Here is a 27,755-nt window from a genome sequence, read left to right as displayed (position 1 = left end):
AACCACAAATGTTGGAGAGGATGTGGAGAAAAGGGAACCATCTTACACTGTTGGTGGGAATGTGACCTGGTGCAGCCACTCTAGAAAACTGTGTGGAGGTTCCTCAAAGAGTTAAAAATAAACCTGCCCTACGACCCAGCAATTGCACTGCTGGGGATTTACCCCAAAGATTCAGATGCAATGAAACGCCAGGACACCTGCACCCCGATGTTTCTAGCAGCAATGTCCACAATAGTCAAACTGTGGAAGGAGCCTCGGTGTCCATGGAAAGATGAATGGATAAAGAAGATGTGGTTTATGTATACAATGGAATATTACTCAGCCAATAGAAATGACAAATACCCACCATTTGCTTCGATGTGGATGGAACTGGAGGGTATTATGCTGAGTGAAGTAAGTCAATCGGAGAAGGACAAACATTATATGGTCTCATTCATTTGGGTTATATAAATAATAGTGAAAGGGAATAGAAGGGAAGGGAGAAGAAATGGGTAGGAAATATCAGAAAGGGAGACAGAACATGAGAGACTCCTAACTCTGGGAAACGAACTAGGGGTGGTGGAAGGGGAGGAAGGCAGAGGGTGGGGGTGAATGGGTGACGGGCACTGAGGGGGGCACCTGACCAGATGAGCACTGGGTGTTATTCTATATGTTGGCAAATTGAACACCAATAAAAATAAATTTATTATTTAAGAAAAAAAGGATGCAAGTAAGAAGACAGCACAGAGAAACCTGCATTTCTGCCTCCTGGGCGGTGAATGCCGAGTGGATCTTTCCAGGTTGGAAGGAAAAAGAGAAAGAGTTTGATGTACTTGTGAAACAGGACATAAAGCCACCCCGACGAGGCTTTGACAAAAGTTACCGGTAAATAAAAGATGAGCGATTTGTCTTTTTGAGGCTTAACTAGGGTGGCACCTGGCTCCGTGATGGGGTTGTAACAAGGAGAAAGCTGCATAAGCAGGCACGATGGGGATTCGGTCACGGGGGGACAGTCTCTGAAGGTTGAGCCACTCACAGGAACACGGCCCCCGTACCGCAGCCTTTCAAAGGGAGTCGCACGGGATTTCTGGGTCTGGTTAGAATGAATTTACTTAATTAAGAACAAACTTTAGTTATGGGCATTCTCTGCAATCTGAGAGTGCAGCAACCAAAAGAAAAGCAAGGACATAATCCTGCTGCCTTTATAGGGGATTACGGAGATGCTCCGACTCGAGCCTTTAAACCCACTCCAGACACGCCTCCCGTCCTGCAGGCCTTAAGACCCCTTTGAGCAGCTCATTCCACCCATCAATGTGTCCGACAAACTGTGATCACATAGATGCAAAAAGGACACTTCACACCCAGATATGTCCCCACTCAGCAGCGTCCAGAAAGTTGGGAGCCAGGCCGCTGCACCTCGGGGCCAGGTCCCCCTGTGGCCAGGCCGGTGGTGCAGCCAGGCCCAGCTCCCGGAAAGCACGGTGTGGGCAGCTCAGGGTGCAGGTGAGGGGGTGCTGTGATGTCCGGGGGTCGGGGGCACCCCACCCACCTCCTCCCGGTCCCCCTGCTCTGCACGAAGGCTTTGGCTACTGGCTCTGGCCCAACAGTGCCTGCCCTAGGCCTGTGTCTCCCTTCCTGTGGGAACCAGGACACAGCCAGGCTTCAGGGTGGCCCTGGACCCCTGACACTCTGCGGGGGAGGGTCCCCAAGGGTCCTTCAGCCTGGCCCCCGGACTAGCCAGCCCTCCACCTCCACACCAGGATGCTCCAGGGGCAGGACACAGGACAGGGCCCCGGGAGGGCCTGGCGGGTGGGAGGGTACTCCTGTGACTGGCCCTCCTCTCCATCCCTGGGGTAGGGTGCTCCCGTGACCCAGTCCTCCTCTCCATCCCCAGGGGAGGGTGCTCCTGTGACCTGCCCTCCCTCCTCTCCATCCCCAGAGGAGGGTGCTCCTGTGACCCCACCCTCTTCCCCATCCCTGGGGGAGCTTGCTCACAGTGACCAGCCCTTCTCCCCAGTCCCAGCCCCTTTGCCCTGGGAAATGTCTCTCTTCATGTCAGTTGACACCTTGAGCCTTCCTGAGACCTTTGCCTCTAAAATGGGCTTAAAAACACAAAGGCTTTTACAGTTTGACTCCTTCTCGCTCTTAAAGTGCAATGATGGTCTCTTGCCATTCTGGACATCTTACCTGTAATTAGAAGAAATTCTCTGAAGGTGCATTTACCTTGTTTTCAATGATGAGAAAAATTATTATTTTAATGAACCTGATTATCCCTGTCTTTTTGGTTGTGTGTGTAAGTGCCCTCCGCATGGACTTTAGGGATGGAGTTCTGGATCATAGGCTCTATGTAGTTCGTGTATTTTAATTTTACATGCATTTTATACTCCATGAGCTATTGTTTCTGCTTTTAGGGTCATAATTTACTTATATTTGCCCACACATTTTTTCTTTCCATTACTCTATACCTTAATGATTTTAGTGTTTCTCTCTGTTATCGTATTTTTGTCCTGGAAAAAGTAATTTTCGTAACTCTTTCAAATGAGAGTGTGCTGCTGATGAATTCACTCCATCTTATTTTGGTTGGAGATATTGATTTCTATTCTTCAGTCCAAAAGATACAGATATAGAATTCTGTTTGGCAGTCATGTTCTTTCTGGAATTTAAAGGTTATTCCATTGCCTTCTGGCTTTCATCATTTAAGATGATAATACTTAACTGTCAATTTTATTGTTACTCCATGAAGGCTAAACTTCTCTTAATGCTCCCACCCCTGGCTGCTTTTCAGTTTCTAATTTCTTTTTAACTTATATTTTAATATGCTCAGATTCATATGTCTTATGCTAGTTTGCTTCTTTGTGTTTACCTGCCTGGGATCTATCATTCTTGAATCTATAGATGATGCATTTTATCATTTTTAGAAAATCTCAGCCATTATTTCTTCAAGTATTATGTTAGCATCACCTTCTCTCTTCTGTGTTGCTTCATTTGCAATTACATAAATTAGACGTTATTCCATATACACACATTTTATCTTTTTCTTCCTTCTCTTTGTTCACATGTAAAAGCTCTTCTGGTGCTCTAGTCTGGATATTTTCTCCTGAACTTTATTCCAATCCTCCATTCTTCTTTACCTAATCCATGGATGAGTGACTTTTTTTTTTTTTTTTTGTAAAAGACTAGATAAGAAATATCTTATGCTTAGGACATACAGGTAGAAAACTGGGCATCCTAATACACAGAGAGTCAGACACATTATGTAACCACGTGGCTATGACCTGTTCCAATACAAAATCCATTATCAAGTATTCTGCACTTGGACTGTAGGCTGACATTTGCCAATATTATGTTTAATAAGACCTTTGAGTTCATAATTTCATTACTGTATTTTTTATGCCTAGAGTTTACATTAGACCATTTTCATAGCCTCTAGTTCTCTGGTGAAATTTAACAGATTACCAGCTCTTTCCTGAGCACCTTAGTTGTCATTATTTTGTCATTTGTGTCTGAGAATTCCAACATCTGAATCAGCACTGAGTCTACTTCTACTGCTGTTTTTTGCTCTTAGCTGTATCTCTTGCCGTGTCTATTAACATCTTATGAAGTCGGAGACTTAATTAATATGAAAAACTCTCAGAGCTCTAGATGATACATTATCTTCAGCCTGTAGTCAGCATATGGACGTATCATCTTAGTACAAGTCAGGTCAAGCTCGATCAAGGCTGAGTTTAGTGCTTTTAAGTCCTGGTGTATTTCTGCTTCTCCCTTACTCCTGTGGTTACTTGTTTTCAGAAGTCCTACATGAAATTCTTGGGAATTTGTAAGGGGCCCTACTCAGTGGCAAGCCCTGTGTGCCGTCCTGGTGCTGGAGCTGCCCACTGCTGCAGGGCCCCAGCCCTCTGGCCTGCATGGCCTCGGGGTCGCTGGGTTCCTGGAGGAGGCAGCGGTGCTCCCTTGCCCAAGTCTCACTTGCAGGGAGATCTTGTTACTCAGGCATGGCGGGCTTAGCATCCTTGGCGTCTGGGTTGCACCTACCAGTCTTCAGAAATGTGGAGAAACTCCATTTATGGTCTCCGTCCCTTAGCAGCCATCCTGCTCAGCTTCTCAGCTATTCCCTCTCATCTTAGAAATGGATGTTTGCTTGTCATGAAGAGCGACGTGTGGCACCAAGTCTTCCCCTGTGAGCATCTCTTCTCCTGCCATAATCACCTTTCAAGCACACACTTACTTGCTAATTTTTCATTGCCTTTAAATAGATGGTTGATTTTTATTGTCTGCTTGTTTGAATAATTTCTAGTTTTTTCCTTAGTTTTTTGCTTCGTTTTGAGAGGATATTATATAGATTGCTACGAGCTAGTCTGTCATTACCGGGAAAATGAAAATTTACCTATTATTTTTTTTAATCTCTTGAAAATAATTCAACATGACATTTTCTCCTCTTTTTATCACTTGCATTTGCTGTATCAAAGTCATGCACTTCATGTTTCCTCTCTGCTCCATGTCCGAGGAGATCCCTCAACCTGTGTTACCCACACTCCCTTGCTGCCTGGCTTCCTAGTGGGTTTGGGGGGAAGAGAGTCCAAGCATGGCAGCTGAGAGGCTGAAGCATTTGTTACCTTTCTTCATGGAAGGAAGCATTCTCACCCTTTGGCCTCAGGTTCTGTGTAAAGGCTGCTCTCACACGGGTCTAGCTTCCGTTTGGCTAGACCACCATCCTGCTTTGCCCTTTCCATGTACTTTGGGCCTAAGGGTAGGTGGTGGGGTTTCTTGCTTTTGCTGGAAATGTGGTATTTAACTTGACCTTGGTTATTCCCTTAATAGCCCCTTAGTTACGTTTCTTTCAGTTAATCTTTTGAATATGCCATCTGCTCTGCTTGGACCTTGACTGATACATATTCACATTCTTCATTAGGGTAATGAGAGGGGCTTTTGGGGATTTGTAGCTAGGATGGTTCAGATTTTGCCCCAAACTATGGACCTTTTAACGAATGTAGCCTTGCATTCAACAGAGTCAAACCTAAAAGAACAAATAGTGATAATTTCATAAAAAGAACTCTCCAAATGCACGTGTACACTAATGTAATTTGTGCACCTACAAAACACAAGATTAAAAAACAAAATGTTAGTTATGAAGTAGAACAAGATACATAGAGTTGTTAAGTAAGATTCCAGCTGGCAATGTACTACAAAGGTAAGTCAGTAATTAAAATGCATTGGGCTGGACAAAAATGGGGTAGACAAAGCTCAACTGGCTTTAGTATGTCAGTGTCACTGACTTTGAGTATTTTTCATTACTATAACGATTAGTCTAAGATTTGCAGTTCTTCCCTTGACATGCTGACCTTTTCACACTGATTCTTTCTACCTGCTGCTAAGATGCAAAATCAATATAATCAAACAAGCAAATCACTTGATACTGAAATTGCCTGATAATAGAGAAGAAAATCTTATTACCCAGTGTCCTTGGATGTGCTTATGCATCTATAAAGACAGGCCCAGAGACCTACCTTGAAGGAGACCTGTTACACTCCCACATCCAACATATGACCTTAGTATTTAAAGGTGTGCTGTTGAACAGAATCCAGTGGGCGGACATGCCTGCTGATGTTTGATGCCGTCTCCCCTTGATGATATCCTATGGTATTTCTTTCTCTTTTACTTTTATGGTAGTTTTGTTAGCTTTCCTCCCATCCCCATTTCTATCCTGTTTTTCTGCACCTCACCTGACATAGAGCTCGTCGAAACCAGATATGTAATGGAAGGGTTTTAAGGAGGTGATTCAAAGGGATTGTGGACCCTGGTCGTTTTTCTTCCCTTCCCATCCTTCCACTCCTTTGGGAGACATGCTGGTCATTTGAAGTATTAACAGCAGCCCCTTCAGCCTTTGTGGGTTTTTTTCTGCCAGAGTCCTGGATCTTGTTCACAAAAACCCAAAGCAAGTTGCTTCCTTAGGGGGGTTACCCTGACACAATTCCTTAAATCATAGTTTGTCAGTAGTCATCCATGTATCAGTTAGATTTAATATACTACTAATTAATCTGTATAAAAAAACTAACTGTAGTACTTGTAAAATTTGTAAAACTTTGTTTTTAGAGCACCTTGCTCTGTTTGGAAAGTTTTGACTATTAAATTTTACTCCCTGAGAAAGAAAATCCCATAGGGAGTTCTATGATTCAGGTATTTGCTGGAAATGATATTTTATTTAGCTGTGCTATGTGTTCATCATTGTCAAGAGTGGCAAAGCATATATGCTGATTTAAGGGCACAGTGCATTTCCTTTTGAATATTTTATCAAAGTTAAGTTTCTTAGTTACTTTTTTAAAAAAGTGGTAATGTATTTTATAATCCATTGTTTTGAATCTAGGAATCAAACTGGTAACAGGACAATATAAAGAATCTACAACACGTTTTTCCCTTTGGAAGCAATCTTCATATAACTCATCTATAATAAGGATATTACATATTCTCCAAATGTAATGCATTCACGTTAACTGGTGATAAATTGAGATGTTCATTCTTAATGTCTGGTTGGAAACTAGTCCCAAATTTTAAAAATTGCTGTTTAAGGAAATAAATCTTCTATAGAAAAATGTATTTTTATAGCATACTTGTAATTCATTCCATGAATGGGGCAGATGGGGCTAGTTGTAATCATCAACTCAACTAAGTGCCTTTTATTTGCTGAGATTGGGTCTCATGTCTATAATATAAAAATGTGTTCTAACACATTTGTTAGTTGTTTGTCTCAACTTTTAGTGGAAAAAAAGGTGATTGGTGTTGGGTTTAAATTATGAAAACATTTCAGACTTAAACTGCAATTGAAAAATATATTCTTTTTTTAAACTTTATTTTTTAGAGCAATGTAAGCTTCACAGCAGGACTGGGAGGATCATGGAGATTTTCCACACATTGCCCACTGACACACACACGTGGCCTCCTGCATTATCAGCATCACTCACTAGGTAGTGCATTTGTTACCAATGATGAATCTACATTGAACATCAAAATCACCCAGAGTCCAGAATTAACCTCGAGGTTAGTGCTTGCTGTTGTGCATTCCGTGGGCTTAGACAATCATATAATGACACTTATCCATCATTCTAAAATCATATAGAGTAGTTCCACTGCCCTAAACATGTGCTCTGTACATTTATCCTTTCTTCTGCCACTGTTGACATTTTTACTATTTCCATATTTTTACTTTTTCCAGAATATCATTTAGTCATAATCACGCAGTCTATAGTCTTTTCAACTGGTGTCATTCACTTCGTAATATGTACTTAGGGTCTCTCTGTGTCTTTTCATGGCTTGAAAGCTGATTTCCTCTTAGCACTGAATAAAATTCCCTTGTCAGATGTACCATAGTTATTTTTCCATTTACCTACTGAAAAAGAATAAAAAAATTTAAAAATGATGGATATCTTGGTTGTTACCAAGTTTTGGCAATTATGACTTAAAGATCTATGTGTATGTTTTTGTGTGGACACATTTAAAACTTTTCTGAGTAAATGCCAGGAAGAGTGGTTGCTGGATCAAATGGTGCGTTTAGTTTTATAAGAACCTGTCAAATTGCTTTCCAATATGGCTAGACCATTTTGCATCTCATCAGCAGTGTATGAGCGTGTTCCCATTGCTTCACATCCTCACCAGCAATTAGTGTTGCCAGTGTTCCAGATTTTAGGAATTCTACTAGGTATTTTGTGGTATCTTCTGCATTTTTCTGTGGGCATATAATGTGGACTATTTTTCATATGCTTGTTTTATATCTGTATATATTTTAAGGTCTTTGGCCCATTATTTAATTGGTTGCAAATATTTTCTCCTGGTCTATACCTTGTCTTCTAATTCCCTTGACATTGAATTTCATTGAGCAAAAGCTTTTCATTTTAATGAAGTTCAGCTTATCAATTATTTCTTTCATGGGTTGTGTCTTGTGTTATATCAAAAAGGCATCACCATACCCAAGATTATCTAGGTGTTCTCCTATATTGTCTTCTAGTTCTATGACCCAGTTTTTTCTTTAAGAATTATTCTAACCACATATTTTATATAACCACTTTTTAAAAATATACCATTTATATAAGAGAAAAATGAATGACACAGTGTTTTTATATTAGATTATATTTAGATTTTTTGACTGTATAAATGGCCAGTTTCTTATAAGATAAAATATATTTGCACATCATTCTGAAAAATGGCTATTATAACTATTTTTAAATGAAAAAAAAAGATCTCATCTAATACAGTAAATTCTGTAGTACCATTGATACCACTGATAGAATCATCTTCATTTGGGGAAATAATTACTAATAATTCATAATCTTGTGTTGGAATAGCTCTCTTAGAAAAAGGATTATTTAACTATTTTATTAAAGGTTTCCTGGTCAAATGATGAGAGACTCTTTAACTCTGGGAAACAAACTGAGTGTTGCTGAAGGAAAGTGGGTGGGGAGGATAGGGTAACTGGGTGATGGGGATTAAGGAGGGCATGGGATGTGATGAGCATTGGGTGTTATACTAGATGTTGCAAATTTAATTTGTTTATTTTTAAGATTTTATTTATTTATTTACTGAGAGAGAGAGAGAATGAGCAGAGGGAAGAGGCAGAGAGTGAGAAGCAGGCTCCTTGCTTGAGCAGGAATCCCTGATGTCGGGCTCAATCCCAGCGTCCCAGGATCATGACCTGAGCCCACCCAGACACTCCAGCAAATTGAATTCAAATTAAAAAAATCAAATAAAAGTTTCCTGGAATTTTGTGCTATGTTTTAGAAACTCCTCCTCCTGACTCCCTATCAATGGATTCACTTATTCACCCAGAAAATATTTACTCAGTACTTTCATAGACACAACAGGGGTTAATGGATATTTGTATTATGGATAAATGATTAAATAGAATGCAAATAAGAGTGACATGCATTCTTTCTTTGACAAATATTTACCTCTCAACTTTTAATTTTTAGCTCACTGATCCTTCATTGATGAAGTCTTTCATTTATTTAGCACTTACACTGGAATCTCGACCTGTAAGTTTTAGATACTAGATTTATATAAATAAGAGATAAGTATCCATTCTGCATATGGGTATTTTTTAAACAAAACAAAATTTTGAAAAGACAATCTTGTGCCCAAATCCTTTTCTAACCTAAAAGGGGGGGAGCAAATATGGTGGCAGGAGTTTATGGAACATCTCTTATTTCTTTCTATTTGTTTGTTTTCTCTGAGAAATGGAGAAGAATAAGAAGTCATAGACTCAGTAAGGATCGGTGAGGATGCATTATTAATTTGAGAAGAGGTCTGGCCTAGTCTTCCAGGAATGCAGAAGAGTGAACAGAATAGGAAAAATATATTGGGTGCCATTAAAGTCCTACTTGTGGTGAGACTCAAATGATCACAAAACTCACATGGTATGTGTTTTTCTTTAGCTGCATGAAACTTTGTGAGTTCAGATCCCAAGGAGGAGGAAATTTGTTTTAAACTAGGATTGTGATTATTCAAGCAAATGCTCTGAAGGGAGCATTGCATAACGGAGTTACAGGTACATGCCTGAAAGAAATTAAACCTTCCATGGAATTTAAGCTAGTAATATTGAAAAGGAAGGCACAAGGATGAGGTCATAAAGAACATCGAAAATGCAGTAGAAATGATGGACCGAAAGTCCAAGTGGGTCTGTGGCATTTTTGGAATTAGAGTACTAGAAGAAGTAAGCTGGAAAGATAGGAGCTGGTGATTGGTGAGCTGGGTTCTTAAGGCAGTGGAAATTAGTAATTACAAACATAGGCATGATTATGTGAGTAGCTGAAGCATGCTGAGAGCCAAATCCACTGGAGAGAAGGACATGGAGTCACTGAGTGAGACACCAGGATCAAAAGTCATCAATGTAGATAATAAAATTATCAAGGATTTTGATAAGAATTGTGGTGTAAGTCTTCAAGGAATAAGAGGAAACACAAAGGAGTAATAAAAGGCTTATAAGTAGGGAGGAATATAGTGAGTGCAATACATATGGGTAATTCCTCAAGATTATTGTAAAAAACATGAAATTTTAGAAAGGAGGAGGGAGAGAGCCTGGTCACAGCAATGATTACAGGTCTTGTTACAATTCCTGAGCCTCCAGAGGAACAACTATGCCCCCACCCCCACCCACCTCTCCCCACCTCTTGCCTTCTGCGTTCCAGGCATTTGTGGGAAGAGGGCAATGGAGGACATAGCCTTCAATTGACAGGACTTTAGGGGAAGCGATGTCCTCAGTGGGGAGACACTTTCAAGTAGGAAAAAATATTGATAAGAACTTTGGGGTAGCAGTTAGAGATACAGGCAGGTTTAGCAAACCCTGATCGTGAATTCTGAACATCACTGTGCAACAGTGTCAGGATATAAACGTAGGAGTATCACCTAACAGAACGGGAATTTAAGACTGATGTTAACATATTTGGGGATTAGATCCGAGAAAGTCATTATGCAAATGTGAGAAATGAGGAAGATTTGTTTAATGCTGCAACATGCTCTGTTTGTGAGAAATAAATTTTTTCTTTTTTTAATAAATTAATTTTTATTGGTGTTCAACTTACCAACATACAGAAAAACACCCAGTGCTCATCCCGTCAAGTGTCCCCCTCAGTGCCCGTCACCCATTCACCCCCACCCCCCGCCCTCCTCCCCTTCCACCACCCCTAGTTCATTTCCCAGAGTTAGGAGTCTTTATGTTCTGTATCCCTTTCTGATATTTCCTACCCATTTCTTCTCCTTTGCCTTCTACTCCCTTTCACTATTATCTATATTCCTCAAAAGAATGAGAACATATTATTTTTGTTCTTCTCTGACTTATTTCACTCAGCATAATACCCTCCAGTTCCATCCATGTTGAAGCAAATGGTGGGTATTTGTCGTTTCTAATGGCTGAGTAATATTCCATTGTATACATAGACCACATCTTCTTTATCCATTCATCTTTCGATGGAGACCGAGCTCCTTCCACAGTTTGGCTATTGTGGACATTGCTGCTAGAAATATCAGGGTGCAGGTGTCCTGGCGTTTCATTGCATCTGAATCTTTGGGGTAAATCCCCAACAGTGCAATTGCTGGGTCGTAGGGCAGGTCTATTTTTAACACTTTGAGGAATTCCACACAGTTTCCAGAGTGGCTGCACCAGTACATATTCCCACCAACAGTGTAAGAGGGTTCCCTTTTCTCCGCATCCTCTCCAACATTTGTTGTTTCCTGCCTTGTTAATTTTCCCCATTCTCACTGGTGTGAGGTGGGATCTCATTGTGGTTTTGATTTGTATTTCCCTGATGGCAAGTGATGCAGAGCACTGTCTCATGTGCATGTTGGCCATGTCCATGTCTTCCTCTGTGAGATTTCTCTTCATGTCTTTTGCCCATTTCATGATTGGATTGTTTGTTTCTTTGGTGTTGAGTTTAAGAAGTTCTTTATAGATCTTGGAAACTAGCCCTTTATCTGATACGTCATTTGCAAATATCTTCTCCCACTCTGTAGGTTGTCTTTTAGTTTTGTTGACTGTATCCATTGCTGTGCAAAAGCTTCTTATCTTGATGAAGTCCCAATAGTTCATTTTTGCTTTTGTTTCTTTTGCCTTTGTGGATGTATCTTGCAAGAAGTTACTGTGGCCAAGTTCGAAAAGGGTGTTGCCTGTGTTCTCCTCTAGGATTTTGATGGAATCTTGTCTCCATTTAGATCTTTCATCCATTTTGAGTTTATCTTTGTGTATGGTGCAAGAGAGTGGTCTAGTTTCATTCTTCTGCATGTGGATGTCCAATTTTCTCAACACCATTTATTGAAGAGACTGTCTTTCTTCCAATGGATAGTCTTTCCTATTTTATCGAATATTAGTTGACCATAAAGTTGAGGGTCCACTTCTGGATTCTCTATTCTGTTCCATTGATCTATGTGTCTGTTTTTGTGCCGATACCACACTGTCCTGATGACCACAGCTTTGTAGTACAACCTGAAATCTGGCATTGTTATGCCCCCAGCTATGGTTCTCGTTTTTAAAATTCCCCTGGCTATTCGGGGTCTTTTCTGATTCCACACAAATCTGAAAATAATTTGTTCTAACTCTCTGAGGAAAGTCCATGGTACTTTGATAGGGATTGCATTAAACGTGTAAATTGCCCTGGGTAGCATTGACATTTTCACAATGTTAATTCTGCCAATCCATGAGCATGGACTATTTTTCCATCTCTTTGTGTCTTCCTCAATTTCTTTCAGAAGTGTTCTATAGTTTTTAGGGTATAGATCTTTTACCTCTTTGGTTAGGTTTATTCCTAGATATCTTATGATTTTGGGTGCAATTGTAAATGGGATTGACTCCTTAATTTCTCTTTCTTCATTCTCATTATAAGTGGATAGAAATGCCATTGATTTCTGGGCATTGATTTTGTATCCTGCCACGCTACCAAATTCCTGTATGAGTTCTAACAATCTTGGGGTGGAGGCTTTTGGGTTTTCTATGTAGATTATCATGTCATCGGTGAAGAGGGAGAGTTTGACTTCTTCTTTGCCATTTGAATGCCTTTAATATCTTTTTGTTGTCTGATTGCTGAGGCTAGGACTTCCAGTACTATGTTGAACAGCAGTGGTGAGAGTGGACATCCCTGTCTTGTTCCTGATCTTAGGGGAAAGGCTCCCAGTGCTTCCCCATGGAGAATGATATTTGCTGTGGGCTTTTCGTAGATGGCTTTTAAGATGTCGAGGAAAGTTCCCTCTATCTCAACACTCTGAAGTGTTTTGATCAGGAATGGATGCTGTATTTTGTCAAACGCTTTCTCTGCATCTAATGAGAGGGTCATATGGTTCTTGGTTTTTCTCTTGCTGATATGATGAGTCACACTGATTGTTTTACAAGTGTTGAACCAGCCTTGTGTCCCAGGGATAAATCCTACTTGGTCATGGTGAATAATTTTCTTAATGTGTTGTTGGATCCTATTGGCTAGTATCTTCTTGAGAATTTTTGCATCCATGTTCATCAGGGATATTGGTCTATAATTCTCCTTTTTGGTGGGGTATTTATCTGGTTTCGGAATTAAGGTGATGTTGGCCTCATAGAACAAATTTGGAAGTACTCCATCTCTTTCTATCTTTCCAAACAGCTTTAGTAGAATAGGTATGGTTTCTTTTTTAAACGTTTGATACAATTCCCCAGGGAAGCCATCTTGCCCTGGACTTTTGTGTCTTGGAAGGTTTGTGATGACTGCTTCAATTTCTTCCCTGGTTATTGGCCTGTTCAGATTTGCTATTTCTTCCTGTTCCAGTTCTGGTAGTTTATGGCTTTCCATGCAGGGATCCCAATGTGGGACTCAATCCTGGGTCTCCACGATCAGGCCCTGGCCAAAGGCAGAGGCTAAACTGCTGAGCCACCCAGGGTGCCCTATTCATTTGTTTCTAATAGTGATTAAGAAAAAATCATTTTAAGATACATTGAGTACCACGTGCCAATTCAAAGTTACCATTGATGTTTTTTTTTAAATTTCCAACTGATCTAGATACTGAAAAAGGAATCTGACAATATTCAGTTACCTGACAAATAAAATACATATACATAAAATATACATAAAATATATATTACAAATAGAGACAGTCATATATATCAAAGGAAAGGCTAATTATCTAACTTTCTAAAAGTGAATTCCACATCATCAATTTGCCCAATGCAGTAACATCTTGTGGAGGCCTGTAAATGCAGCAAAAAGAAGTTTATTAGGTAATGGTGTCATTTCTGCATCTAGAGAACAATATGCTATCGGTGATCTAATTATTAATATTAAATTTAAACTAGAATATTAAAATTAAGTTAGAACTTTCATGTTATAGGACAGGGAACTACAAACAAACCTTAAATGAATTTCCAAAACCCTGGTCCAGAAAGAGAAAAAAGAACAGGCAACTGAGAGGTTCAAAGAATTGAGAGAATCATCATGTGTACCTAAATCCAAAAAATAAATCATTTTAGTAACAAACTACTTGCAAAGCTCTTCCTTTGGACTGATAATCTATTCAAGTAAGTAAAGTACAGGAGAATGTTGATCTGTATATCTGAATGACACACAAAATCATGGTGGCTTACAGTTTTATTAGATTCAACATTTGGGTAGTAACATCTCATAGAGAATTCAGATTTACAGGCAAATTTGCACATACAAGAGCTTCTCTGAATGTCCTAGTTGTTAGGGTTTTTCAAACAAACTTAGGAAATGAAGATAAACAAGCCCAGAAAAATGTAGTAAGTAACCTGGCTGGAATGATTCAACAGGAAAACTGGAGATAGTGCCTTATGGTAGAGCTGCTACAGAGTATTCTCTTGAGGCGGGTGCTCTGCCAAAATCCTAATGCACCACAATGACCGTTTCTGAATTCATAAAGTATGGAAGGGTTGCCATATAGTGTTATATCCAACTGTCATGAAGTTTGAATGATTACCTGTATGCATATAGTCTTTAAAAAATACTATCATCAGTGTCATTACCTCTTTCCTTACTAGTAACCTACTCTTACCTCGCTAGAGTGTCTTAGCGGATTGGGAAGTTCCAACACAGGAATCAGTACATAGTGATGGAATCAGCCCCTATGCCAGAATAAAAACTCAGGTCTAGAGAAGAATAAGGAGAAAGACTGGACGATGGGCTTTAGAACTAGACTAGGAACTGACACTACTCTCTTACTTTCTGCCTATGTAGATATCCTTCCTTATCCCATGGGCCTCAATTTCCTCATCCATAAAGCAGAAAATAGAAAACTTATTTATGCCTTGGATCGTACTGCTGTTTTCCAAAAAGTGGCTAAGAACACATAAAAGAAACAACAATACCTCACATTGATATAGCACTTGGCAATTGTCTAAAAATATCACGTACTTTATCAGGCTTTCACCTTCTGAGAGATGGATGAAAAAGTCAAGTGCATTTCCAAGTACACTGGGTGGAGAGACTCTGCCTTGGAATCAGATAGACCTGACTTGGGATTCTGGTATACAACTTATTAGCAATGTATCCTCAGGAAAGGTTATCTTAACTTCATTTATTACCTTATCTACAAAATAGGATCAATAGCACCTACCTAAAAGAGTAATTCTGGATTAAAAAATTCAAAAAATATCAGGAAGGGAGACAGAACATAAAGACTCCTAACCCTGGGAAACGAACTAGGGGTGGTGGAAGGGGAGGAGGGCGGGGGGTGGGGGGATATGGGTGACGGGCACTGAGGGGGACACTTGACGGGATGAGCACTGGGTGTTTTTCTGTATGTTGGTAAATTGAACATCAATAAAAATTAATTTATTAAAAAAATTTCAAAAAAATCTGGGTCCATCTCCCAGAAGAACACCTCCAAGCTGTGCACATTTTACCAATGGGAGAGTTGAGACTAAGTGATGATAAACAATTGTAAAGCTCACACTTAGCAAATCCTAGAGCCAGCCTATAACTAGAACCATGAGAAGAACAGGCGTAGTGAACTCAGGAGTGAAATAGAATGAGTTAATCTATATATAGCTTTCAATTTTCCTGGATAAAACATTTCTTAAAGGAGGCTAAAACAACCCAATGCGTTGACAGCTAAATGGAATTTGTCCTCATATATTTCTTTTATTTCTTACGCTTACTTTTCAATGACTCACAAAACAATTTCCTTTCTTTGGCCAGACACCTATTATTAACTATGCTACCTCAATGTTATGTGCAGGAAGAAAACTTATATTCTGTTATGTAATCTGATATTAATATACTCATGAAATAGCCACTTATATGTCATATACAAAGTAAGAACACTTAATTAGGAGACAAGATTGTTCTTCTGGCTTTGGCTTTCCCATTTGGGCCCTTTCACCTTGGGCGAGTCTCATCATCTTTGAAACTCTTTCACTTAATCTGTAAAATGGTGTAGGTAGACTTTGTAATCTCATCCCTTTCAGAACTAGATTCAATCACAGGTGAAATAACATCTTTCCCAAGAGCTTTAATGACGTTAAAGAGAAATGCATATACAGGATGATGTGATCATTGCTGCCCCTCTCAGACCTCACCCTTTGAAAAGGACAGTTGGTATGGAATTAAGAAACACACTTAAGTGGGATATGACAGTGAAAAACTGGAATACACAATCTTGGAAGATTGGGGGAGGGGACTTCTCTGAAATTACACAGGATAATGTAAGCCACCATTTGATAAGCTTTTACCAATGGAACTGCTTCTGTATTGTGGCAATAGCTAGGACCAAATAAACTCACAATGCCTTCCAGTCTAATTCTTTCTGATTCCATCACTATCACAAAACATTTACTCCTGGATATCTAGATGTATCTACTTTTCAAACTTCCTATCTCCTTCCAACATCCAGCATCACTCACAAATCTCCAATTTCTCTGACAACTTGCCCACTGTCCCTTTTCAAGTACCATACCCCACTAAGATTTCATGTTCTCATGCATTTGAGGTTCAGTTCTGCTATTTCAAAACAGCAAATGTAACTATCTCTTGTTTTGTAAGGAAATATAGTCCCCACTGTGCACAAGTAAATATAACTCTAGAAAAGGCCATGCGTGATTTGGTATTTCAGCTGCACCTGTCTGTGACTTAACTTGGTTTCTCTTTACTTGCTGGGAGACTGTTGTCCACATGTGGATGCTGTTAAAAAAAAAAACAAAACATGACTATGAAATTGGCAAAGGCATAATTTAGTGTATTGAAATGGTAGTAGATAGCGTCAGATTATCCAGCCAAATTGACTAATGACTAATCAATACAATAGGAAATAGTCTTCAAAATTCCTAAAGTTACAAACTGAAACTATACCAGTATGGACGAAAAAAGTTTGAACTCCCGCTCAATTATCAATAGAAGTAGGAGACAAGTGATAAAGGTGGAGAAAATAAAATATAATGAAGTAGGAAGTAAGAATTCCATATGTAATGTCCTTTCACTTAATTCTTCCTTACAAAGATCCTAATTCAATCTCAACCTGTATATTAACATCAGTTCTACAGAGTTCCAAATATAAAGCTGAAAAATATCAGGAAAAAATTATTTCCACAGTAAAATTCACAAAATATATCCTTAATACTCCTCTAACAAAACAAAAAATCTTTAAAATGAACACTGGGTGTTTTCTGTATGTTGGCAAATTGAATACCAATAAAAAATAAATTTATTATTAAAACCTAAAAAAAGACCTGACTGTAACAGAGCATTGCATTCCTATTTATTTACTCCCATCCCAGGAGGGGGGACTGTACCAAGTTGTGATCTAGCCCAGAGTGGTGTGTGTGTATGAGGTGTGTACTGTATCAGGCTTGACCAAATGACTTGTACTGACACATGAAATGTGACTGGAAGCAAAGTGAATCATGTCCAAGAGAATGCTTTAAGAGTCGTCATGTTTGGGGGACTGTTCTTTCCCTTCTGCCAGAAAAATGCATGTCTCTTGTAAGTGTTGTTCCCTTACACATCAAGTGGAACCAAATGCTGGAAAGAGTCACAGCCTCCTGTACCCCACACTTGCATGGACAAGAGCTAAATCTTTGTTGCTAGAAACCGCTAAGACTTTAAGGTTATTTGTTTGAGCAGTCTTCTTGGCAAAAGTTGACTGATACAATGACTTAAGCAAAATAATACTTTTTAAATTATTCCCTTGGTAAAAATGAAGCATCTTTTAATCAAGGAAATTTATGTGAAGCAGAAAAATGACAGGTGTATTCAAAAGAGTGAACTGTGCAAAATAAGTTAATTTCATATTTACGGCACACTCATCGGGTCCTATTAAAAAGTGAAGTTTCAAACAAATGTAAATGTTTCTTTTCTTTTCTTTTCTTTTCTTTTAAAAAAGATTTATTTATTTATTTGTGAGAGAGAAAACAATGGAGGGGAAGAGGGAGAGCAAGAAGGAGAGAAGCAGATTCCCTGCTGAGTGTGGAATCCTACTCAGGGCTGGATCCCACAATCCATGAGATCATGACCCGAGGTGAAATCAGGAGTCAAATGCTTCACCAACTGAGCCATCCAGGTGACACTAAAATGGTCTCTGATGGTTTCTAATCACAGCTAATAATCAGCCACACAGCAAGGAAACAATTTAATAGGATTCCTAGGAATGGGATACTATATTAGACAAAAAAACTAAGTCCATAAATAAAAAACAACAACCACAAATCACTAACATATATGCTATGTTTCTCTGAGGGGCTCAGGCAAAGACAGTAATCTTTAAAGTATCTTACAAAAAAAAAATCTGACATGGAAAAAAAGTCAACAGAAAAGACAAGAAGAATAAAAAGAAAAATCTGTTACACAGAAAACATGTGATCTGATCCTAGGAAACAGGTACTCTTCACAGGAAAAAAAGGTATACCTCAACTATTTTACTTAGATAAATTACCAATCTCGACAGGCCAAGAAACTTTAGAATAAGATTATGTCACAGAGAACAGAGTGGCTATTTTATAGACAAGCAATTAGAGAGCATATTGTGTTCCCAGAGCATTTTTGCTCTATTTTACATCAGAAGTTTTTTAACTGACCTCCACTTAACTCATTCCCAGATTTACCTGACACTGCATCAAGTCAGCTGAATGACGTCCAAAGCAAAGTCTTCTCAGTTGGCAGCCTGCTCTCTGCTTTACGGGCACACCTCTGTCCTCAGCCCTTGACTAGCATGCTTGTGTCGCGAGAGTCCCTTGTGTGTGTTCCCACATATGTTTATGACACTTGTACAAGATATTTTAATCGATAACTTAACCAAATATTACATAAACCAAAGATATACGAGTTAGAAAAAAATTCATTTGTTTCTAAGAAAATCAGCTGTATATTTTTAAAAAACACTCAAAGGTAAATCTGTAAAAAGAATTGTCAAGTTACAGAAGGAAAAAAAAAGAGGAAAAAAACAAAAAAAGTTATAGAACGAAAGCAATTATAAAAGATGGGGGAAAATCATAATCTGGAAGGAGTTTATACTCCACTTGCTTTACAAGAAGGAGGCTTTATTCATATTACTTTAAAAATAGCAAAACTAAAAAAAATAAAAAATAAAAAAATAAAAATAGCAAAACTGAATACTATAAGGAGTGGTTATAAAAAATATATATGGTTGCAAACTCTAGTGAGAAAACCTATGCTCAGAATCATGAAGGCTTTGGTCATAAATTTTATTTTTTTTAAAAGATTTTGTTTATTTATTCATGAGATAGAGACAGAGACAGAGACACAGGCAGAGGGAGAAGTAGGCTCCATGCAGGGAGCCCGACGTGGGACTGGATCCCGGGTCTCCACTATCACGCCCTGGGCTGAAGGTGGCACTAAACTGCTGAGCCACCCAGGCTGCCCATAGTTTTAAAAATTAAAGAATCAATGTGTTCTCATTCATTTAGGGAATATAAATAATAGTGAAAGGGAATATAAGGGAAGGGAGAAGTAATGTGTGGGAAATATCAGAAAGGGAGACAGAACATAAAGACCCCTAACTCTGGGAAATGAACTAGGGGTGATGGAAGGGAAGGAGGGTGGGGGGTGGGGGTGAATGGGTGACGGGCACTGAGGGGGGCACTTGACGGCATGAGCACTGGGTGTTATTCTGTATGTTGGTAAATTGAACACCAATAAAAAATAAATTTATTATTTTAAAAAAGAATCAATGTATACTTACAAAACTTAAACTAAAATTAAATGGTTGAAATATCAGTTCTATTTTCCCTGCTAGCACAAACTTTTTCTATTACCTGACCACGTACCGGTCCATATCACATCAGAAAAGAGAATTTCAACCAAATTATTATATAACCAAGTTTGAGCAACAGATTCCCCACACATGCCTCCCTAACCAACTTTGCTATCCCTATCAAAGTATTTCCCACCCTGATCTGTATTTATTTAGATGCATCCCCCAACTGGGCTGCAAACTCCATGGGGGAAAGGATTATATCCTCAAATTACATATAAATTATCATTCCCCAAATATATATTATTCTAAATGGCAGGAGACTTTACTAAACACAGATTTCTCCTTCCCCTTGCCTCCTCCCTTCCCCAAAGATTCCTTGCTCCCAGAGGGCACGCACTACATCATATTCATCTATGTAGAAATCTCAGTACCTGACTCAACACCTTGCTCATGAGGGCCAGACACAAAGAACCCAATGGACTAAAAACTAAGAAAAATAACTGGCATTTTCCTGTAAATTAATAAGATGATAAAGGCAAGAATGTCATTCAGGAAAGTGGAACTTGCTAGAAAAAGGACTGAGGAATCAAGTTCCCATTCCCAACAAATTCTTAAGAAATCAAAAGTTAACCAATAATTGAGAGTATTTTAACCGACTGGAAATAAGAGGACAGAGTAGATAAGCAGATGTGCTTCCTGGAAAGAGAACCGGAATCAGGCCAAGCACACTCCACTCACATACCAAAAGTCAATTCAAAAACCTATGAGAGAAACCGAGTGTTCATTCAATGCATTTATTGTAGCACATCATGTGCACCATCCTGCAGGACCCCCCCACCCCCCACCACTCACAAGAAAGTCAATACCAGTTTCTGCTCTGTAGGACTTGACATGCTTTTGGTGGAAACAGAATAGGAACTGGTTAAATTACCATAAAAAGTAAAAGGGGCCAAGACAATTGCATGGAGAGCAGCAGCTATGGAAGTCTCAGAGGCAGTTTCACAACAGTGTTTGAGATTCACTCTGAACCTTGAAAACTAGGAAAGTTTGGGACAAGACAAGATTGAGAGGGAGTGGGTTTATTAAAATAGGGCAAACAATGTCAGCAAAGTCACAGTATTACCAAGCGTAGCTCAGATTATGGTAAGCAACAAACCTAGCTAGAACACTGGGTATTGCAGACAAGTTGTAGAAAAGGAGACTGAAAGAGCAGCTTCGATGTGTGGAGTGACTGAAAAGTCAGGCACAGATTCAACATGCCCTGCCTTTGGCTCAGCTCGTGATCCTGGAGTCCGGGGATCCAGCCCTGCATCAGGTTCTTTGCTCAGTAGGGAGCTTGCTTCTCCCTCGGCCTTTACCTGCCTTCATGTTCTCTCTCTCTTGCTGTTTCTAATAAATAAAAAAAATCTTTTAAAAAAATCTAAATATGCCTTGTCAATTGCAGCATTTGAAGAAAATTATAAGGCAACCACCTCACCCTAATGAAATAGAAAAAAAAAAAGACTAAAAAGTAGAAATCTATAATAAATTTTGTTCATTTGATCAATATGATGGTATATTTTATGTATCAACCTGACTGAATCATAGGGTGTCAGATATCTGGTCAAACATTATTCTGAGTGTATCCATGAGAATATATTCAAATGAGATTAAGATGTGAATTCATTGACTGACTATAGGAACTTGCTAGCCACAACATGGGTGGGCCTCATCCAATCAGCTCAAGGCCCAAACAGAACAAAAGACTAACCCTCCCCTGAGAATTCCTCCTGCCTGACTGCCTCCAAACTGGGACATTAGCTTTCTTCTGCCTTTGGACCTAAGTTGAAACACTGGTTGTGTCTCGAGCTTGAGAGTCTTTGACCTGAGCTATACCCTCAGTTCTCCTGGTTCTTAGGCCTTCAGACTCAAACTAGTACAGCACCAGCTCCCTTTGGTCTCCAGCTTGCTGGCTTACCCTGCGGATCTCAGAACTTGTCAGCCTCCATAACCACCTTAGCCAATTCTTACACTGAGATATATATATATATATACACACACACACACACACACACACACACACACACACACACATCCTATTGATTCTGCTTTTCCGGAGAGCCCAGACTAATACAATCAAACTTGAAATTTCAGATGTCTGTTATATTGCTACAATAGAATCTATCTGATAAAAAACTAAAGGACTCTTGATACACCTTCTAGTCAATGAAAACATGTTAACCTTGACCAAAATGTAACATTAAATAGCCTTCAGATAAGTTCAGAGCAATAGTCATTCAATATCAACCATTTTTAATTTTACTTCTTTTTATTTTAATGAAGAAAGAAATACTTCTTATATAGATAAACAATTCTTTTGAGAAAAAAAAATGAGCCTGTATGTGCAAGAGTAATGCTAGGACTAAGTATATCACAGTGAAATAAATAAAGCAGGCACAGTACCCAACCTCAAAGAGCTTACAGACTAGGTAGGGATAAGCCATTAATCAACCACCAAAGAAATGGAAAATAACCTGATGAATGCAAGGACAATGATGAACATGGTGCTACTGGAGTATATAATGGAGAGAGCTAATCTCATCTGGAGTTCAAGGATGGTTTCTTGGCCCTGTGATGACTGAACAGAGGAATCTAGCAAAGGAAAAAGAGAAAATGCAAATGTAGAGCAAGTGGAAGGCACTCAGACATTTAATAGCTGGGTACAAAGCGTATAAGCTGCAAAAAAATAGAACAAAAAAATGAGTGGCTAGGAGATGGTTTCAGTGAAGTCAAGGAAGAGAGTGCTTTAAGAGGGAGGTATCTGTCATCTGTCAACAACCCCTAATGCCACTGGGCAGATCAGCAGAAGGAGCTCCAAAAAGCCTGCAGTGCTTTAGTGACACAAAGTGCATGGTGGCCTGAGAGAGTCACTAGAAAGCTCAGGGCAGAAGCCATCTCAGTGCGGGCAGAGGAGCACATTGGAGGTGAGAAAACTGGAGACCTAGAATATCCAAGCAAAGAGGGGATCCCTGACGAAAGGGGATGTAGAATCAAGAGGGAACAATTTTGAAAAGAAAAAGTCTGAATGTTTAATATCAATGACAATGATCATCAGTGTCAGAGGGTGAATATCAAATGAAGAGAGGGGATGCTCTACATCCTAAGTGTTCATCAGAGGGGGTACACAGGCTTGTTCTTCAGAAAGAGGAGGGGACAGACACTTCTCTATGCCTGGAGGACGAAAACAGAACGAGTGCACAGATGAGTGAGTGTGAGTGTGTGCTGTCAGGAGCTGATGTGTCAGTGTTATTTACATTATCTTTCCAGTTGTTTACTGACATTCTAGGGTTAAAATTACCATAGGGTTTCCTATGGGATTCAGATGGTGTCAACAGAATTAAAAATCTTACGTGTGGCAAGGTACAAAGTATTTCAAGGGATTATTAAATGTCACTTTTGTGTATAATATGGCATTGGTCCTACCATGAATTGAAACAAAGCAAAATATATTTATAAAAGTTTAATATAGCATATAAATACCCAATAATGTGCATTTAAATTTAATAGAGAAAAAAATGAAGAAAGATCAGGAAAGCTGTTTACAAGCACACTACATTCCAAAGTCTACAAATGGGCCCATGGAACTAAGTCGCGGAGGGAAAGCTCTCCAAAGCCTGCTTGGTTCCATGCTGTTGCTAGAGGAAGAGTCAGGGAAACTGTCAGCAAGAATGACCATGCTCCTTTTTCTTTGCTTTTCCTTTCTGAAAAACAAAAAGAATGGGAGGCAGGGAGGGAGGGAGGGAGTGAGGGAGGGAGGGAGGAAGGAAGGAAGGAAGGAAGGAAGGAAGGAAGGAAGGAAGGAAGGAGAAAGAAAGAAGGAAAGCAAACCGATAGACAGACAGACATGTAACCCACCCCTAACTGTGCACAGCCATACATCACAGGACTTAGTTCACCAAAGGGAAAGACACAAGGAAATGTCGCTGTCATCTCTGCCCACTGAGATGAATTAAATCAATCGCCCATTCAATCCCGCCTGAAGGAGGCAGCTGAGCTGGGGCGGGACCCTGAGGCTGCTTGTCCTGCCCCTGAACAAGGGGCCTGGGACGCGGCCTGGGCGCTGCTGCTCCTGCTGGCGCGCCTGTGGACAGCGCGCGCCTGCACGGATCTCTGCATGCAGAGAATTCGATGCCTCAGGAAACCACCAACAGGGAATGTCACCTCTGTGACCTCCAGCTCTAGGAGCCAGGCCACCAGCAGCTCCGGGAACCCGCTGACCAACCGCCATCTCCATCTCCAAGACGCATGGCTACAGCCAGAATCCCAGCAGCTGGGGGCTGGGCCAACAGGATCTCCAGCAGCTCAGGGTCCCAGAACACAACCCAGGCGACACTGGCCTCGGAGACCATCCCCACGACAGTTCAGCCGCGGCCTTTTCTTATCAGTCACAATCACACCAGCTATTAGCTCTAAAGGAAATCCAGGATCCAGAGTGGATACTGGCAGCTCTCTGGGCGGTATTGTGCTGACACTGGGTGTCCCGTGGGTTCCTTACATCGGAGGCAGAAGGTATTATTCCAGAAGAGGCGTTCGATCACGAACCATTGGTGAACATGATGCCATCATCTAAGGAGGTCCAGGACCAGTGGAAGAAGACGGATACAGCCCTGTCAGATCATTTCGGTGATTCGGCCATGCACATAATATACAATGTGCTATATAAACATGTGGAGCGTCCTCCTGGTTCCTAAAGGGAAAACGGGTTTGGTTTGGGTTTTCTAAAGGAGTATTTGGAACATAGAGTTAATGCAATGGTTATAGTCACTTTTAAGAAATACACAGTAAGACAAGGCCTGCCCTTTCCTTGTATGGCACTGGTCACAGCAGGGGAGTGATCGGCAGACATGGTCCCCCATGGGTGCTGTGCCCTCCCCACATACAAATAAGGCCCTCAGGATGCTGACAGAAACACCACACAGCAAAAATTATAGGAGTTCACCAGCTCGCAAGCATAACTTTAAAGCGTTGTGCCGGGTGCACTGCCCCCAGGGCCCAGTCAAACTAGCGATGATATCTGGGCTTTGCCCTGCTAGGGAGAGCCTGAACTTTCAATGAGAGGTAATCTAAGTATTTTTTTCCTCTGTGTATTTCACTAAATTGGAACACTGAACAGTGTTTTAAAGATTTGGTTAGGTTATTGCTGATGTGAGACTAGTGTCACTACCAGAAATCGCTCTATTTCATATGGAACAGTTATTTTCTGTTTAGTGAATATTTTTAAGAGGTGTAAAGCTTTCTGCTCCTAGAATCGCTGAATGTCCTGTAAACTTCCCTAACCTAAGTTCCTCCTGTGATTTCCAAACCCACCCCACAAGCTAAGGCTGTGCCAGTCCATCCAGGGGCCGTAGGGCAGCACTACCTACACAACCCCTCAGGCTCCCACCTACATACCAAATGCTGCATTTTTGTGCACTGTTGATTTTACTCAGATTGGGGACATAGCATTTTTATACTACAAAAGCTTTGGAGTACATTTTTAAGGCTTTTAAAGATAAGCTTTTATTATTCTTCAGGCCACTGGTCTCCTGGGGGCGGGCACATGGCTGTATTATGGTATTAGAGAAAGCCCCATGTTGTAGGGACCCCAGGGCCAGTCAATGTAGTTCCTGTTACAAGCAGCCAAAACTCGTTCATGTTTGGTGAAAAAATGGTACTTAATCTGACTATATGACCATCCGACAGAGTGTTGCTATCTTAGTAAATTTCTGCTAATCCAGAAATGCACTAATATGTCCTAATGTCCCTCGTCTGCACTGCAAAGGATTTAAATGTGACTTGTGATCAGCTTTTGTGTTTCAGAGGATGCTAGGAATTTCTATGTAAAAGCATCACGTCTACGCACTGTGCATTAAGGCCTAGTCTGCTGAGGACCAGGTAATGACGCAGGCCTGAGATGTGTATTGTAGAAGGAATCCAAGAAAGCCTGGGTGGGCAGAGTTGGTAACAGACCACATACTTGCCTGGTAGGAACCCCCACTGTTTCCATTTCTTTGTAAAATGAGGATGCGGGTGGGGGGTGTTTTCAATTTTACCTTTTTCATCTCTTGTGTTCTTTGTGCTTCCCAGCTTGAGGTCCATTAGAACCCCAGAGGCAGGGGATCCCTGGGTGGCGCATCGGTTTGGCGCCTGCCTTTGGCCCAGGGCGCGATCCTGGAGACCCGGGATCGAATCCCACGTCGGGCTCCCGGTGCATGGAGCCTGCTTCTCCCTCTGCCTGTGTCTCTGCCTCTCTCTCTATCTCTCTGTGACTATCATAAATAAATAAAAATTAAAAAAAAAAAAGAACCCCATAGGCAGCCGGAATCTGAGCACTCTGAGGATAGGGAACCACTTCATGTCCCTGAATACCTTTCCGGTGGCCTGAGGCCTGTCTTCTCCGTGTGGAAGCTGCATCGCTCACTTCCCAGGCCAACCACTGCTCCCCTAGTGCACATTTCACGGGCATAAACTCATTACCTAGTCCTGTTCACTGCGGCAAATACTCGCTTCTGTTCCCGCTGAGAAATGTATTCACTTGAAGATACGTGAGAATCCAATCCAGGACTTTAGATAATCCAAAACATGAATCACTCCCATTCAGGTAAATGAGAGTTGACAATATATTCGTGAGAATTTTGTATTTTTAAGGAGAAAAATTTAAAGCAAATTCCTTTAACTCTTTTTTCCTTTTATTATAATGACCAGGTTTTGGTATTTAATTGTCACTGAGAACTATTTTTAGAATAAAATTTTGTTCTTCATCTAAAAATTAAAAAAAATAAAAAAGTAAATACCAACCTAAGAAATAATAGACACATCAGTCAGTTGATTATGCATTTAATTAAGAATAATAGTGTGTATAGTTTTGACAGAAGTCAGCCATGATAATAATATATTTAATTACTTTTTAGACTCTTGTTAAACAAACTCCACAAAAGGGAAGGCCACATTTTAGAACTCCTCTTCCTTTCTTTAATTTATTTTTTATTGGTGTTCAATTTGTAAACATACAGAATAATCCCGTCATTGCTCACCTCAGTGCCTGCCACTCAGTCACCCCCACCCCACGCCCACCTCCCCTTCCACCACCCCTAGTTCGTTTCCCAGAGTTAGGAGTTAGAACTCCTCTTCTATTCAACTCTGTACCCTCTTGATGCAATAAAGCACCACAAACAGTGGCCTACAACTCAGTAACTTATCTTCCTTTTTCTTTTCTCCAAGCCGTCTTTTTTTTTTTTTTTTTTTTTTAGGCACAGGATTTCTTTTATTTTTGATTTTTTTAATAATAAATTTATTTTTTTATTGGTGTTGAATTTGCCAATATACAGAATAACACCCAGTGCTCATCCCATCAAGTGCCCCCCTCAGTGCCCACCACCCAGTCACACCCCCCGCCCACCTCCCCTTCCACCACCCCTAGTTCATTTCCCAGAGTTAAGAGTCTTCATGTTCTGTCTCCCTTCCTGAGCAGTCTTTTTTGGATCATGTGAGATTTCCAAAGAGGGCTAAGGCACAATGAAGGATGACTAAAGTTCTAGGAAACATTTTTCCTAAGGTTCTAAGAAACATTTTTCTTAATGTTCTGTGAGCTTGTTTCTCAAATTCTCATAATTTAATATACTTAGCTGAATACATCTTTATTGTGCAGGTTACATTCACTGAATTATATAAAGTATAAATATAAATCATAAAAATTTATATTACAAGACAAATTTTAAACCTTCTTTTGAATATTTTATTAATTCAATGATACAATGTAGAACTTCACATTTTATTTTGAATGGCTAAGTAGTGGCTGAATCGTTTATGAGTATCCACTCATGTTACTAGATGGAATACATTTTTCTTGAATAAAAATCTCCCTAGAAACACAACTTTCCTTCATAAAGAACTAAATCTAGCTAATTCAAGTGTTTTATGTTATGTGCATTAAATTAACTTCACTTTGCAGCTTATTGACTATTTTTATACCAATCATTAAAAAATAATCTAATACTCATCATAAAATATATCCCCAATTAAAAAAAAAGGCATTTTCTTCTTTATCTTCCTACACAAAGAAATCCTGTCTGGAAACAAGCAATATGTATGTTTAA

The 27,755-nt window shown here is 39.9% G+C and overlaps 1 long non-coding RNA gene across 2 annotated transcripts; it reads right to left on the bottom strand.

The window, feature by feature from the left end:
- Positions 1-13,607: 13,607 nt before the first annotated feature.
- On the bottom strand, positions 13,608-25,554 carry LOC140598556 (uncharacterized). Of its 2 annotated transcripts, XR_012000998.1 has the most exons (5): positions 24,176-25,554; positions 23,224-23,381; positions 16,552-16,613; positions 13,828-13,918; positions 13,608-13,666 (listed from the first exon to the last, which is right to left on the bottom strand). It is a non-coding gene; the product is annotated as an uncharacterized lncRNA (long non-coding RNA). The 2 variants fall into 2 exon arrangements; XR_012000997.1 differs by having other exon boundaries at positions 13,608-13,918.
- Between the last annotated feature and the right edge of the window lie 2,201 nt (positions 25,555-27,755).

The sequence above is a fragment of the Vulpes vulpes genome, chromosome 4, assembly GCF_048418805.1.
Source record: "Vulpes vulpes isolate BD-2025 chromosome 4, VulVul3, whole genome shotgun sequence".
In the NCBI taxonomy this organism is placed as follows: Eukaryota; Metazoa; Chordata; class Mammalia; order Carnivora; family Canidae; genus Vulpes; species Vulpes vulpes.
This window is presented reverse-complemented; position numbering and strand designations above follow the sequence as displayed.